The sequence below is a fragment of the Pimephales promelas genome, chromosome 21, assembly GCF_988280905.1.
Source record: "Pimephales promelas chromosome 21, fPimPro1.hap1.1, whole genome shotgun sequence".
NCBI classification, from domain to species: Eukaryota; Metazoa; Chordata; class Actinopteri; order Cypriniformes; family Leuciscidae; genus Pimephales; species Pimephales promelas.
Genome location: NC_142789.1, coordinates 27665634 through 27681040, shown reverse-complemented (window position 1 = coordinate 27681040; position 15407 = coordinate 27665634). Strand labels below are relative to the sequence as shown.

Here is a 15407-nt window from a genome sequence, read left to right as displayed (position 1 = left end):
CTCTGGATGGTGGTTTCACTTTTTTGCGTTTTTAAGCCCCCAAAACGCCATCGCCGTCTTAACGAAAGGCACATCCGATCAAATATTTTTTACGTTTTCACCCGGAATCGTTCTTGTGTAAATAGGCCCTTAGGTTAAATAGATTAAAGGCAGTAGAACAAATATACACTATTTGGCAAGCATACAAAAAAAATCACATTGGGAAATGTAATTTAGGCTGTGTACAAAACAACAGCGGGAATTTCTCTGTTGGAAGATCTGCTGCGAGGAGACTTGATTCTGATGCCTGTACTGAACTGTGATGGGCAACAACCATGACTATAATAAAAAACAGGTATGCTTGAGCTTTCTGTCCTGTTAGGGTATCATCTTGTGACATCATGTCCTGTTTTTGGTTAGTTTACATGTCTTTGGTCCGTGTTGCGTTCATTTCTAAATTGAACCGCTTCATACTTCGTTTGGAAGCGGACTGAGACTCATATTTTCAGCGGTCTTGGTTCGCATGTTTGGTTTGGATGGCAGCTTTCACACTTCAATCGCACCAGGGTTCATTTTAACCCAACCAAACATACCAAGTGTGAACACATCCTTAATTGTCATGAAATAATGGCCACAATGAAAACTTTTCGTAATGACCATGAAAAAAATAAGTAAAATGTGAAATATGACTCGGGCATATATGCTCTTGACAGGTTTTGTGAGATTCACCTTAGGAGAAACATCTTTAAGGTTATAAAAATACCATAACGTAAACACATATGCCCACACACACAGCAGGTATCCGTGTTGATAAGGAAATGCCCTCCAGCACAATACCGGGGTCAGTTTTTTCCATGGATACAGAGCAGACTTCTGTGTTTCCATAACAACGCTACATTGCCACGAACACCTTGTGAGCATGTAATTAGGTGCACTTGTTTAGCTCCATAATCGCTTCATTCAAGCCTATTTTTGAAACCCAGTGTTTTCTTAATTACTTGTCTCTAAATGTGGACATCATTTTTTTTCCCACCGGTGACTCATTTTTAACACCCCCTCCCCACACTTAGGCTAATTAAGCTAAACACTGTGTTAATGTGACATGATGATGAGAGAATGCACCAAAGCCTAATCAAGTAGCAAAACAACGAGACCATGCAAACGATCATATCCTATTCATTACAAGAGGTGAGCGAGTCAAAAAGTGGCGAATTTCCAGTGCAGATTTCCGCATCTCAACTACAGATCAACAGATATTGCTTTTTTGACCAATACATAATTTGGTTTAATAACCAAAAATGTCAAACTAATTTTAATTAGTTTTCTTTCTGCTCTTTGCTGCAATGAATTAGACTACAACAATAAAAACACAATAGTATTTATGAAAAGTACTTAAAATGATAATTGTTAACAATAGATTTGTGGCATTTAGAAAAATAAAACATTTTGACAATACACAAAAAAATAGATCATTTTATATTATTTAATAAGTTTGACAAAATATTCACTTGTCAGGTAATTTTCTTTGATCTTTGATTTGGGTCTAATTATTAATCCTCACATTTCTTGCTTGATAATGAATGGCTATCCTTTATCAAATGGCAAACAATACATTAAATAAATTCTGCTGCCATTCTTTAGAGACCCACGAAATGGTGCCGGTAGATAAATCTGATAACTGATCAAGTTGAAAAGTAAGAAAATCCAACAATATTGGCAAACAAATATCTGTCTCTCTCTAATCTCACAGCACTTGGAAGGCATGCAACCTGTCAGTGTCTTTATCATGCTCAACCACATGAGCGTAGCTTTACGCTTCTTCTCAGGAGACTTCACAGCAATGACACTGAACAGAGAGAAGGCCTAGGGGAAGAAAGGATGTCCTCTATTACCTTACGTGCCTTTGGAGGGAATTCACTTCACAGGTAGGAAGGGACATACGCAGTGGTTGGGGGGAGGGGGGCTGTGATCTCAGCATGGAAGGGAACAGCGTGTGTTGCTCCGGGAAGGACTGGGATTGGCACACGAGGAGGAAGGGAAGACGCCACGGGACAACCAGCCGCAACAGACGGAGGAGAGTTGCGTCAGAGAGCAGATTCAGGAACGCCGTGAAACTACTGTGGGAATTGGAAGTTGAAGTAGAGCAAACAGCACTGAAGTATTGCACACACACACACACACACACACAGGTCACGTACACACTGCAGCTAAATACAGTTGTCACTCCACCAGAACGAGTGCTTAATCTCGTCCTGTAAGCACAGAGTTTGCTCATTTATGGGACCGACAACTGAATTCACTCCTGAAAACTTAGTGGTGACAACTACATTAAACCCGTGCTGTATGTGCCAAACTGAACTTAAAGGAGTAGTTCACTTTTAAAAAAACTTTTGCTGATAATTTACTCACCCCCATGTCATCCAAGATGTCCATGTCTTTCTTTCTTCAGTCGAAAAGAAATGAAGGTTTTTGATGAAAACATTCCAGGATTTTTCTCCATATAATGGACTTCAATGGGAACCAAATGGTTCAAGGTCCAAATGAGAGTTTCAGTGCAAACTGACACCAGACGATGAATAAGGGTCTTATCTAACGAAACGATTGGTCATTTAAAAAATAAATAACATTTTTTAAGTTTTATAAGCTCAAATGCTCGCCTCGCTCTGTTCTGTGATGAGCGTTCGTGACTCCTGTTCAAACTCGTTCATCAAAATGAACAAATCTTTTTTTGAGTCATGACTCGAAGGGTCCTAGATAAGACCCTTATTCATCGTCTGGTGTCGTTTAAAGCTGCACTGAAACTCTCATTTGGACCTTGAACCGTTTGGTTCCCAATGAAGTCCATTATCAAAAACCTTAATTTCTTTTCGACTGAAGAAAGAAAGACGTGGACATCTTGGATGACATGGGGGCGAGTAAATTATCAGTAAAAGTGAATAAGTGATTTTTGATTGATTCTTATTAGTTGTAAAACACAGCAAAACAAATCCAAAATGGTCACAGAGCTTAATAAGGACAATAAGCCCATTTGAGGACGACTTATGTCAGGAGAAAAAAAAAAAGGAGTCACTACATCTTGTCAAATTCTGTGTAGCTAAAGGGGAAAGTGACAATTCGGCGGCAGGTCGGGGAATTGAATGAAAAACCATCACCGCCTTTGGAACTAAATGGGTTTGAAGCTCACAGCTGGTGAAGTCTCTCTCTTTCTGCCCTCATCTATTTTCTCCATCTTTCCCCCTGGCGGGACCTTTCGAAGAGCAAAAGGGGCGAAAACAAGGAGTGAGCTAATAAGCATTCTCAGTGGTCCCAACTCTGACGTGTAGAGAAAGGTCATTCCGGATATATTTACTTGTAACAGCACAATGCATTATGGGGACGGCACTCATAAAATGCAAAGAGCATACAATATAATTCACAGCGTGAGTGACAGCTTTTGCATGTGTGATTGCAATCAAGTATCCAGCGCCTCGCCTCGTTCAATCAGAAGCCTTTAATTGAGGTCGGCCATTAAAGAGAGAAGCATCTGCGGGACGTCCCCGTGGTCAGCTCAGACCCAGAGATGAGCTGCTATATTAAAGTGTAAATATTCAAACGGTGTCATTGCTCAAACAGCTTGTCTGAACCAGACCAAGAAGTCATTTGGTTTAATGCTTTAAGACGCAGACCCACCACAAGGGAAATTGTCTGCTGACAGCCACTATTGCTCTTAAAATGCTTCCCTGCCAAGAATCTTAAACCCATCACCTGCTATGAAAGCCTCCTAAGGGGAGCGTGCTGAGAATTTCCACCAGATGGATATCCGGCGCCAACCGGAGCACTTCGGATACAGGTCGAGTCGAGCGTTCCTTGAATGTTTTGTCAATGTCGACTACTTTGCCAAGTGAAACAGCAGCCTGGGCAATTGCCTTGCGAATCATGAATAAGTTATTGAGAGGTTTCCTTGGCGATAAGGTTCACTGACATCTTTTGGACTGTGCGATAGCTCATGCTAATATGGAGGGGATGACGGATGGCGCTAGCCTTAGATAGCTTTGTCAGTGTCACAGCCCCCGTTCCCTGCTGGGTCCCGAGTAGCCCGGACCGGGCGGCAGCGGGCACGGAAAGAAGCGCGAGCGTCTGGAGAGAGACACCGGTGACAAAAAGCGAGCTCTCCATCTCCTAACTCAAATAACTACTTGCCTGAATCCCATATTTCTCGGTGACCTTAAAGGAAATGACAGCTCTCATCTGGGAGTTGGTGTCAGGTCAAAATACAATTGTTTTTTTTTTCTCTTGCTACCCTTCTCCTCTACCAATGACAGAGAAAATGGATGTTTGTCGGCAGGAATTCACCATCGATATAATGACGCTCTCACTTTTCCTTTCGAGACTGAAAGCTCATTTTAAATTGGACGAATGCAAAACGTACACTGTAAAAAGGAATATGCTTTAATCAAAAACATTGTGGCAACAGATTACAAGCAATATTATTAATTAAATTTAACAAATTAAAATTGAGTAACATAATTAATCAAATTAATTCCTTAAAAGCTAACCATTTAAAATTAGTAAAACTTACAACAACAACCAAAAGTCACCATTTAAGTCGCCATTATTTGTTTTAAAATTACGGTTTTCTCCTTCAGCGATTCTGCTTGTTAACATCAGGTGTCTTCAATGTTGGCAATATAAAATAAAGAGCTCTGACGTCAGTCTGTTATTCAGATATTTTAGTTTATTTTTTTGGTGTAAACTTTACTCATTTTAAATGGTTAACTTTTAAGGAATAATTTGATTAATTATTACTCAATTCTAATTTGTTAAATTATTTAATCAATAATATTGCTTGTAATCTGTTGCAAAAATTCTATTGATTAGATAAAGCATATTCATTTTTACAGTGTAGGTAGTTAATTGCCAGTGTCAAGTGCTGTGTAATGACCCACTGCCTTAAAAGACTAAACTAAACACATTAACAACCCATGTTACTTTCATAAAGTGTCATTTTTTTCCTCCTAAAACACTTTTTTTTATGGAGGTTTAAAGTGACAGATTTCACATCAGTTTGCACAAACAGTTCTGGTCCATTTGTGCAAAGGCTACAATCTGTCAAGGTTACAGGGACGTGTCTTTCCAGATAAAGTAGCACGGATGATCAGAACTTGGGGAATATTGCCTGGAAATGATGCATGGCCGTTTGGGCTCTGCTGCATGCGAACGAGTCCAGGCCTTTGTCCCGGAGCACAGAGGGGTGTTGGACCACCGTTCTGCTGATCGCTAGAGCTGAAAAGCCACATGTGAAATGCCCAAGTCATTGGTTTTCTAAACACACACCTAAATAGAACCAGTCAAGACTGATACACATCCTTTATATATATACAGCCTTTAAAAGTGACCTCGTTTGACTCCTTTTACTTTCTTAACACATGTTATTAGTCTCATTCATCAGTGCATATTGTTTTAATGAATAAAAAAGTGCATAATCTTCCATCAAATGTCATTAAATTGTCAAATCAAATAACCATGTAAGCATTTTAGGCTTTCTAGCCTTTCTAAAATTTTACAATATTGCAGGAATCATGATTGTTTTAGTAAATGTAAATTTATTAAAGGTATTGCAATTTTGTTTTAGAAAAGAGAGTGTTACTAGACATCCTGGTTTCAAAATCTTTCTCAAAAGTGGGTGTTCAGTAGTCCTTAACAAACCAATGCAAACTTGCATAAAAATCTGGGTCCACTCAGGTGTGTAATGTCCACTTTCTACAATCAAATAACGAGAATCAGGTTCTGCCCAGTTATTTATTTATTAAGTTTTACTGTTGAATATCCCATTTTGCTCAGAAATTATGCAAAATAGGTTGCGAACGTGGTTTCATGCTAGTGCAACTCATTCAGCGTGCTGTGATTCAGATACATTTCCATTTCCAGATGTACAGACATACTAACATCATAATTCTATATGTGCATCTGAAAGCTATAAATAATGTGAGGTTAACAATTAAACTACTAACTGACTCAAACAACTGATTCATTACTCGAAGGTGTCAGTTAAACAGAGATTCAGAACGGCACACAGCTAGAGCCTCGTGATGAAAGTGGAACAAGCTCTCATAACAATAATGAAGTCGTGATTTTATTACAACTCAGGTCTGATAACGCATACCCTTAAGTAGCCGTTTTCAACCCTTAAGTGTTTGGCTAATCATTAAAATCCCATTCTTTGCACTACCTTGACATATATCTTTTCAAATGCTTTTTTTCCCCCCAGCGTAATGCTAAAAACAGAACTACTATTATTGACAAGTCAAGGGTGAGACATTAATTTAGATTTAATTAAACTATATCTATCAGTCGGATCAAAGTCGAGAAAATTCAATATGGAGCGTATCCGAGGGCTCTTTCTTATTCACATCTCTTCTTTTACCACTTATATACAGATTAGGGTTTCGGTTTTCCTTCAAACACTATAAATGTTAGGCCGAAAGTGTTTTTTTTTTTATTCTTATTTACCAATTTTCTCACTTTGCAAGGTGCTTGAGAAACTTGACAGACACTTGGCAGGCTCAATGCCCCTCGCATCAAGGGCTCCTCTTTCATCTCCTCAAACAAAAAAACTATAAGCTTTGTTTTTGTTTTTTCCTTCTCTGCTCTGAATCTTTCAGATAGCGAGCTGGTGTGGGCAGGCATGAATCAGCCGCTCGCACTGTGACTCGAGTTAATCATGAATAATTGGCCCGGGCTACTAGTGAGGCATATGCTAAGAATGAGAGACTAATTATGCCTTTGGCTAGATACTAGTGACCCCTCAGCCTGTTTGAGGAGTCGCAGCACGTTACTAATATAGGGGAGAGGTATAAACAAACAGGAATCCGGCTGTTTAGCTCCACTTGCCCAATTACAAGGATCCAATTAGAGAACAGAATCCCAGAGCCAGTAATACAATTTATGACCAAGGCGGGGATTTTATCTGCGAAAACTAAGCACACTAGTCGTAATCTCAACAGCCACGCCATCTTTAATTTGGCGTATGGACTACTCTAGGCCTTTTTCACACTGTGAACTCATTTGGCTAAAGAAAAAAGAAAACTTAATTTACGACGCTGTCAGCTTTCACTGCACTACATCTAGATGCTTCTGGATGTGAGAACAAATCCTACATGAAAAATGTGTAAATAACCTTCTGATGATCAACCAAAAGACCTTAAAGGGATAGCTCACCCAAAAATGAAAATTCTGTCATTAATTACTCGCCCTCATGTCGTTTCAAACCCGTAAGACTTTCGTTCATATCACGTACACAAATGAAGATATTTTTGATGAAATTTGAGATCTGATACCACTTTGAGGCTTTCAAAAAGTTCATGAAGAGATTGAGCAGTACAATATTGTTCTAAAGTTTAGGATATCTTTATGAAACGTCAAAAGTGGTAGTTGCGTAGCTGTCTATGGAGGGACAGAAAGCTCTCAGATTTCATTAAAAACATCTTAATTTATGTTCTGAAGATGAACGAAAGTCTTGCGGGTCTGGAACGACATGAGGGTGAGTAATTGAACAAATTTAAATTTTTGTGTGAACTATCCAATTAAAGTCAACATAGTTTTGACAGGATTTATAATCCTCAACAGATTGCCAGTAAACTCAATACCTGTAAATAATCATTATAACATGACTGTGCAAAGTGCTTGATAAAGAATAAGTTTCCAACCAATCCATCCAGCATGTGGTCTTTATCCAACACTTCAATGTCCCTGAGAAAGACTGGGCAAAGAGCAGCTCCATCTAAAATTGGAGCGGTGCTGAGTGCCAGTTGCCAAACTCAGCGGGATGCTTTTAAGGCCCAAGGCTGGCACGATCATCTCAATTTTTTATTATTTTTATTTATTTATTTGTATTTTTCAACTGCAGACAAGTCTGCAGCAGTCTGTGAACACCCAGACAAAACTCACAGGATATCTGGTATACTAACACACTAGAGCACAGACACTGTTTTAAATGCAGACTCAGGAGAGATTTTGTTTGTCGGCTAATTAGCCTAATGCCGACTGCTTTTTCAGCCGGCATTGTTATAATTGCAGCCAGTTTATGCCGCTGACCTTTTTTTCAGCTGCATTTTTTGCATCTGCAGTCTTTATTAGTGCAAATTTTATGCAAGTACATGTTTTTTCATGTCTTGCTTGGTAATGTTGTGTGTGTGTGTGTGAGAGAGAGAGAGAGAGAGTAAGTGTGTGTGTGAGTGTACCAGATATAAATTTGCAAATCAGGACTGACTGCTGCTTTATCAGTATTGTATTTTCCTTGGACTCTTTCTTTGACGTGAGATGATCATTTCTGCACTACACTGACCATTCCTTCGTCACACCATCAAGGCTCAGACTTTATGCATTTATGGTCTTTTTTTCTTTGCCTTCAATGAAAGATTCTATTTCCAAAGAGAAAGACACTGACATTGACTATGAGCCGTGCCTCCTTCTGCATCACAGTACCTTTAAAACACAACCAAACATTATAAAACAGTAAACCTCTGATCTCATAAATTTGTGCAAATGAGAGACATTACTTTTTAATACCAAAAAATGTTTAGTTCACTTTTCACCTCCATGTCATCCAAGATGTCCATGTCTTTCTTTCTTCAGTTGAAAAGAAATTACGCTTTTTGATGAAAACATTCCAGGATTTTTCTCCATATAATGGACTTCAATGGGAACCAAACGGTTCAAGGTCCAAAAGACAATTTCAGTGCAAACTGTTCAAAGGGCTTTAAACGATTCCATACGATGAATAAGGGTCTTATCAAGCGAAACGATCGCTCACTTAATAAATAAATAACAAAGTTTAAGTTTAAGTTGATGCGCGTTTGTGACTCAAAATGACAAGTCTTTTTCCTTTGTTCAACGAACGAAACAAACAAACTGACTCGGAAAAAGCTTCGTTTGAACAGATTGTAGATTGTAATGAAAGTGTCTTTTGGACCTTGAACCGTTTGGTTCCCATTGAAGTCCATTATATGGAGAAAAATGCTGGAATGTTTTCATCAAAAACCTTCATTTCTTTTCAACTGAAGAAAGAAAGACATGGACATCTCTAATGACATGAGGGTGAGTAAATTATCAGCAAAAGTTTTTTGAAAAGTGAACTACTCCTTTAAATAAATACTGAAATCAGAAATGTATTATTAGTATTGTATTATTTAAAAATTGAATAAAAATAAAAACAACATTTAATTTTTTGAATGCTCCCAATGTAGGGACTAGGAAGTGAGGCTACTCTATATGTTTTGAAGCACAGCTCTCTGAACAGTTCATAAGAGACGTCTAATAAACCATCTTTGACAGACACGCAGTCCTTGAATGAGTTTCCAAGACAAAGAGAACGTGTAGAGGTGATGGCAGCAGGTGTCACCTGTACTAAAAGGATGGTGCTGAAAACTGCCCTTAATGAAACAGGCCTTTACAAAGGGCCAAACAAGAACAGTGCTTATCCAGCAAAAGCGCTGCTAGATGGAGTGTAAAGTGCACACATTTTCCATGACGCCACAGTAATGAGGTTTTATATTGGACTGGCTTCTAACTCGCAACCCACCAGCTCAGTGGTATCTACTGCTGCTTCTTCATAACGCTTCAACCTGTTTCTCAGTTCATCCCAACAGCCAAAACAAACCTGCCGTCACGTTTAACATAATCAGATTGCAAAATCTACTAGGACCAACTTGGAATGGCAGTTTTCTTTGTGATTTGTTTCAAGGGTGTTGTAACTACTGGTCACTACTGTACATATAATGTGGGTCATAAATCCTGCATATGAAAACAAGTCCAAGTAAAAGAACAATAATTCATTAACTGTATTAAACCATCGCCTGTTTCCTGTCTGCTCTTTTGGTTCACATCAGCCTTAACTAGTTTAATGTTGTGTAATACATCAACTGATTTATATACAAGAAAATATATTAAACAAACAACCTTGTAAGAGCCTTTCAGTAGAGTAGCTGCACCCATTTAATAACATGACCTCATTACTATATGACATTATTCTTCTGCTTTTCTCAAATCAGGAGTCAAAAATCAAATCGATAGCGCGGCACCGGGGAGATTAAATTAAGCATGGCACAAACTGATTAGCTCATTTCATTTTGTTTCAGAAACTCTGCCAGCACACCATACAGGCAGATGCTACACCCGTTCAGGATAGAAAACTCACTCAGCATTCCTCCCCTCTTGACCAAATCACGGACACACACGTGTTTGGGCTCACAGCTGTTCTTACGGATCTATCTACGGGGGGAAAAAAGCACTAATTTTTGCTGAAAGATGATGAAGTGTTGCCTTAAGTATTAATAAAGTGTAGGTAAGTCGTGCGCATTAATCACTGTCTCTGCGCAATGGTGTTCCTCAAGGGTCCGTCCGCTGAATCTCGGAATTTATCCGATTCTCCAGCCGGTCCTGATGAAACACAGTCCGCGTTACACGCGCACATGCAAATTAATGAATACAATAAAAAATTAAAAGCAAGGACTCTAAAGCCCACTAATACTTTATCATGGTCACGGTGGCCGTCAGACAACAGGCTCCTTGGGAGTCCACCTCACCGCCGGCCAATAAAGAAAGCCGACATGGTGCAGATTACCAAATGATGCTCCAGCATACATAATAGAGATCATGTAACTTCTCAAACGCATAGTTTCTCTCTGCACACTAATTAAATCAATGGAGAGACCTGGGTGAGAGAGAGAGAGATTGGTTGGTGAAATAATGAAGCGCTTTAAAAATGATCTGTGCTACTGTGGGCCCGCTGGCCCAGACAGACTTGAGTCGAGGAGGGATATGCAATATGCAACCAAATAGGCGAGGTATATTAATCTTGGCATGCCTCTGAGCTCCGGCTAAATGAGATGGTCCCTGCGCAACTGCCTCAAATTTTGATTTCCCCCCCAACCCCCACCTTCTTTTTTCCATAGATTGGTGTCCGTAGTCCTCATTGATTTAATGTTTAAAGCTCCCTTCCTCCCCGTACCTGGTTTGGAATTACAATGGAGTCTGACAAAGCAAACTGATGAAACTCTGTATCTTCAGAAGAGGCGTCAGCGTGAAGCATGGAGACGGATACCCATACAAATACATTTCCCCAACAGCTGTCTGGCATCTCAGCACGCCGCCTGAGGGGAAACACACGCATGTTGGATACAGACGGCCAGGTTTACTGTCATAAGAGTCATTTAGGAGCTTTAGGATGACATCAAATCTCAATTTCTGACACCCTTTATAGCGAAAAGCATGTTTTATGAGAGAGAATTCTCCTTTTGGACAGCGTTCGTTATTATTCCCGCATGCAAAGCCATGATTGAACATGACCGGGGTTTGTAAAGATTACTTGAGCTTTAAAAGCAAACAGCATCTTTCATGTGCACAGTATTTCTGACGGTTCTCACAAGAGTCACTGCCTTTTTTTCGAGCGCAAAATAAATATTTCATATTTTGCAACGTTGCTGAGCCGCAGCGAGCTGGGTAGACCTTACGCACAGTTTTGTTTGGTGGGGGATGAAGTCGAAGGCTCTTCATCATTAGAGGAGTTCTTATCACGAGGGACCTCACGCTAATATTTGATTTCCTCAAGCTTTTCTGCCCAACAGAGCTGGTTATGACAAGGCATATGCATACTACATCATAACACGCGACTCAATAAATAATGATATGCTTATGCGCTTAAATCAAGCCGCAACATTCTAATCTGAAAGATGAAGCCTACCCGGAAGTGCGATAAACTGCAATACATCTCAAATCCGCCAGAGGCCGGTCCCAAAAGGGAGCAAATGTCCATAGACGTCATGTTATAATGTCCGTTTTCACAGCGTAAATTCATATGTTTACAGATTCGTCCTATTGACTTTTATTGTAATCTTCAATGTGTGCCTGACAACTGTGAGGGGGGTGAACTTTTTTCTAACTCGTTAGTTTAGATCATATTTAGATGACAAATAAGGGCGGTTAACTTTGATTGACAGCTGATAACGGGCTACGCCGAGTGAATTTGACGTCTCGGCCATGATCTGACACAACACATCATACCACCCCTGTATCCTTTCTGAAACTTTTGTATTTTCCAAGATTTTCCAGTATGGCGCCGCCCATACCCTCCATAAACAGCTTCAAACCCGTTCTTCAGAGAGTCTATCGGTGACGTCACAGACGCTTTGTTCATATTTTTTACAGTCTATGGCTTAAATGCACCGCATTTGAAAAAAAGTCACCATACGAAACTAAACTAAAAACGTGTTTTCCGGCATGAGATTAAAAGTTTATCATTTCAGTTTCTGGTGACATGAACAAATCGATTAAAATTCATATTAAAACACTTCAGATGGCATAGATCAGGAATGCCCAATCCTGTTCCTAGAGATCTACCCTCCGGCAAAGTTCAGCAGCTCCAACACTGATCAAAAACACGCAAACCAGCTAATTAAGATTTTCAGGATTGATCACTTGACAATTACAGACTGAACTGAACTCTTCAGGTAGGTAGATCTCCAGGAACAGGATTGAACATAGATATTATGTTGGAATTTGTTAAAGGGGTAATGAACTGGCTTTTTAAATTTTATTATATTGTTAGTATATTTTCTACCCTAGTTTTGAGCCTAGCTGAAAAATGCTCGGTTTTTATGAGCGTCTCACACTGAAGACTTGGAAGTAAACGCCCACTGCTGTGAGTGGATAACAGTTTAGCATATTATAATGAGTTTCGACTCACCCGTCGATGCACTTGGGGGAAATTGTTTTGAAAACGTCCAATGTTGTAAAATGGCAACCGGAATGATTCGCCCATACATGTTCGACCCAAAGTCCGTGTGTTGCACCATTCCTGTCAGATCCAATATAGACGGCACAGCACCGTTCTTTACTCTTAATCGGTCTGCAAATTCAGTCTGGTTTACAAAACAATCCTCAGTGAAATGAAGCGAACAGATGACGATGTTTTACCTCATCAGCTGGAACGTCATTAAAAATAAAGTTTATCCATTGGGATCCAGAGGAAGCTTATGCAGCGACTGTCTCCTTCCACAAGCAGGCACTGCACAATATTTTGTATTGCTCGGTAGCTCGATCCGGTTTGTCATTACGAGGTATGCCTATGTTATTTAGCTATGCGTGTACTGCTCGAATCGGTGGGCGGGGCTAAACCGGCCGTGTTACAGTAGGCGTTGATCTTCTTCTGCGGGGGTGGTGTTTTATCCTCTTAGACGTCATAGTTCGCCACTTTGAAAAACAAGTCGTTAGCTGGGGCTGGTGTCAATAAAAGCTTTAATTGGACTAACAAGGCCGTTTTCAGTTCTGAAACTTACAGGATATTCTTAAATATGATGACCTCTTAGATGTCAAAAGCTCAAGGAAAATTTGATTTCTCAGTTCATCACCCCTTTAATCAGGCATTGTATAGAGTACCCATGAGGTCGTCAACTGAACCGACAGAACGAATTGTTCATCACATGGGCACCACATTGGTACAGCTTTTGTTTCATATATGTCTCCAAACAGGGTCAGAGCAAACAAACCACCGCTGAGAGAAACATGCTGTTATTGACTCTGGCTTACTTGTATGTTTTTTCCTTTCATGCTAAACGGTTGAGTGAGGTACTTGCCGATGATAAGACAAGTTGTATTTCACAAAGATTTATTAAATCCATTTTCCCCTAGAGAGAGAACAAACACAATGTGTACTATTTACCAGAGCCACTCAAAGAGCCAAGATGAATGATGCGGAAAGAGCTTCCTCTCAGGTAAATGGCAGATAGTATCTTGAACAGAGCAGGGCATTGTAATCAAAACTATCTGACCTCTATCTGCAGTGCCGTACACCGGAGGGCCCAGTCCGATGGGACGTACACGTTGAAAAGAGGACATCAGTCATACGGGTCAGTCTGACCTAACGGCTTCGCCATGCAGCAAGGTCATATGAATACAGGATCAAAAGACCACGAGGAAAGCGTTAGAGGTCGAGCCGGATTATGAAGGATCCGACCCCTGTGCGCAGCTTAGACAAATCTTTCTGATCTATTGTTCAAAACGCATGGTGTTCGCTTTGTGACAGCCTCTATTTGAAACCTATCTGCACCGGTGCTGCGGCATTCAACAATGGGGCAATTTGTTTTACCTTATCTCGCAAATGAGCGATGCACCTTCGAGTGACAGCATCTTTATGCTGCATCGTAGCATTGCCGCAAAGCGGAACATTAATACACAAAGCTAATTGATGGCAATTGTAAGTAGGTGCACGGCACAGTGATATTGGAGAGGCTTTGAAAATTGTCACAGGAGAGGGTTTGTATGGGGCTGATGATTGTGTGGGAAATAATAGCTGGCTCGAGGTCTTGGCTGTTTCTAGGTGTTGTCGGAAATTGAAAACTGCTGAGGCATTTCAACATCAACTCCTCGCATTATGGAGCGTTGTTTTCTGCATGCAGCATTATTCTGCAGCCTTTTCCCCAAATGCTGGACTTCCAACATTTAACACATCAGTATTGGACTTATTAAAAGAAAAAACATGACTGTGATTTCTTCCCATTTTTGAGCGTAAATCTCATGAAAACTTGCCGGGGTTATTTCACACCAAAACCAATACAAGAAAAGGGAGAAAGAAGAAAATTACATTTTGTATAAAGAAATTCGTTTCTTTTAGGGCCATTCATGTGGTTTGTGTTATTTTTCATGAAAATGAATTGCCGTGAATTCTTTTTTGCATTTGCTTGTCATTCTCAATATTCTAAAAAGTGATCCACGTTACTGTTCTAAAATATATGTACACATTTTCAATTCATTTTTTTATGAAATACTGATGTAATCCAGCAAATATATACTGTATAATAATCAGAATGTTTATAAATAATTGATTTGTCATTAAAATAGCCACAAAGAAAAAGATAATGCCTAATAAAATAGACAATTTTTAATCTTTTTTAATTTTGGGGTGAAATGCGGCCCATGAAATGTTTATGACCGAAAGACACCTACTGAAATTCCATCTGATTGCTGATTGAATATCAAACCATGTCACTTCAGACCCAGAAAATCTGATAAACTGTGTACAAAACATAATTAGCAATGTCGGACGCATAATTTAGGACCCCACTGATTTGGGTTTCGTAATTAACTGTTCTTAATTAAACATAAAAAAGTGAATGGCATCAGTGAGTTTTTAATACAGATGCTCTTGGCTTATTAAAGGCAGTAAAACACAGTGGCCTGTCCTACACTGTGCCTGACACTTCATTTTCATTATCAAGTCAAAACTAACGTAGAGCGTAGCGCCATGACAAATTGGTGTTGCATTGCCAAAACCACTGTACCGATTCTTCCCTGGCTTCCCGAACCATCACAAAAAGGGGACAAGCTAGCTGTCGTACTGATGAGCCGCCCTTGAATCCTCTTCGCATCACAGTGCACCTGTCACACTGGCCTCA

General features: G+C 39.8%; 1 protein-coding gene across 10 annotated transcripts in view; it reads right to left on the bottom strand.

Moving 5' to 3' along the window:
* Positions 1 to 15407, bottom strand: part of camta1b (calmodulin binding transcription activator 1b) — a 302050-nt gene that overhangs the window by 229415 nt on the left and 57228 nt on the right. The gene's annotated exons all lie outside the window — the stretch shown is intronic.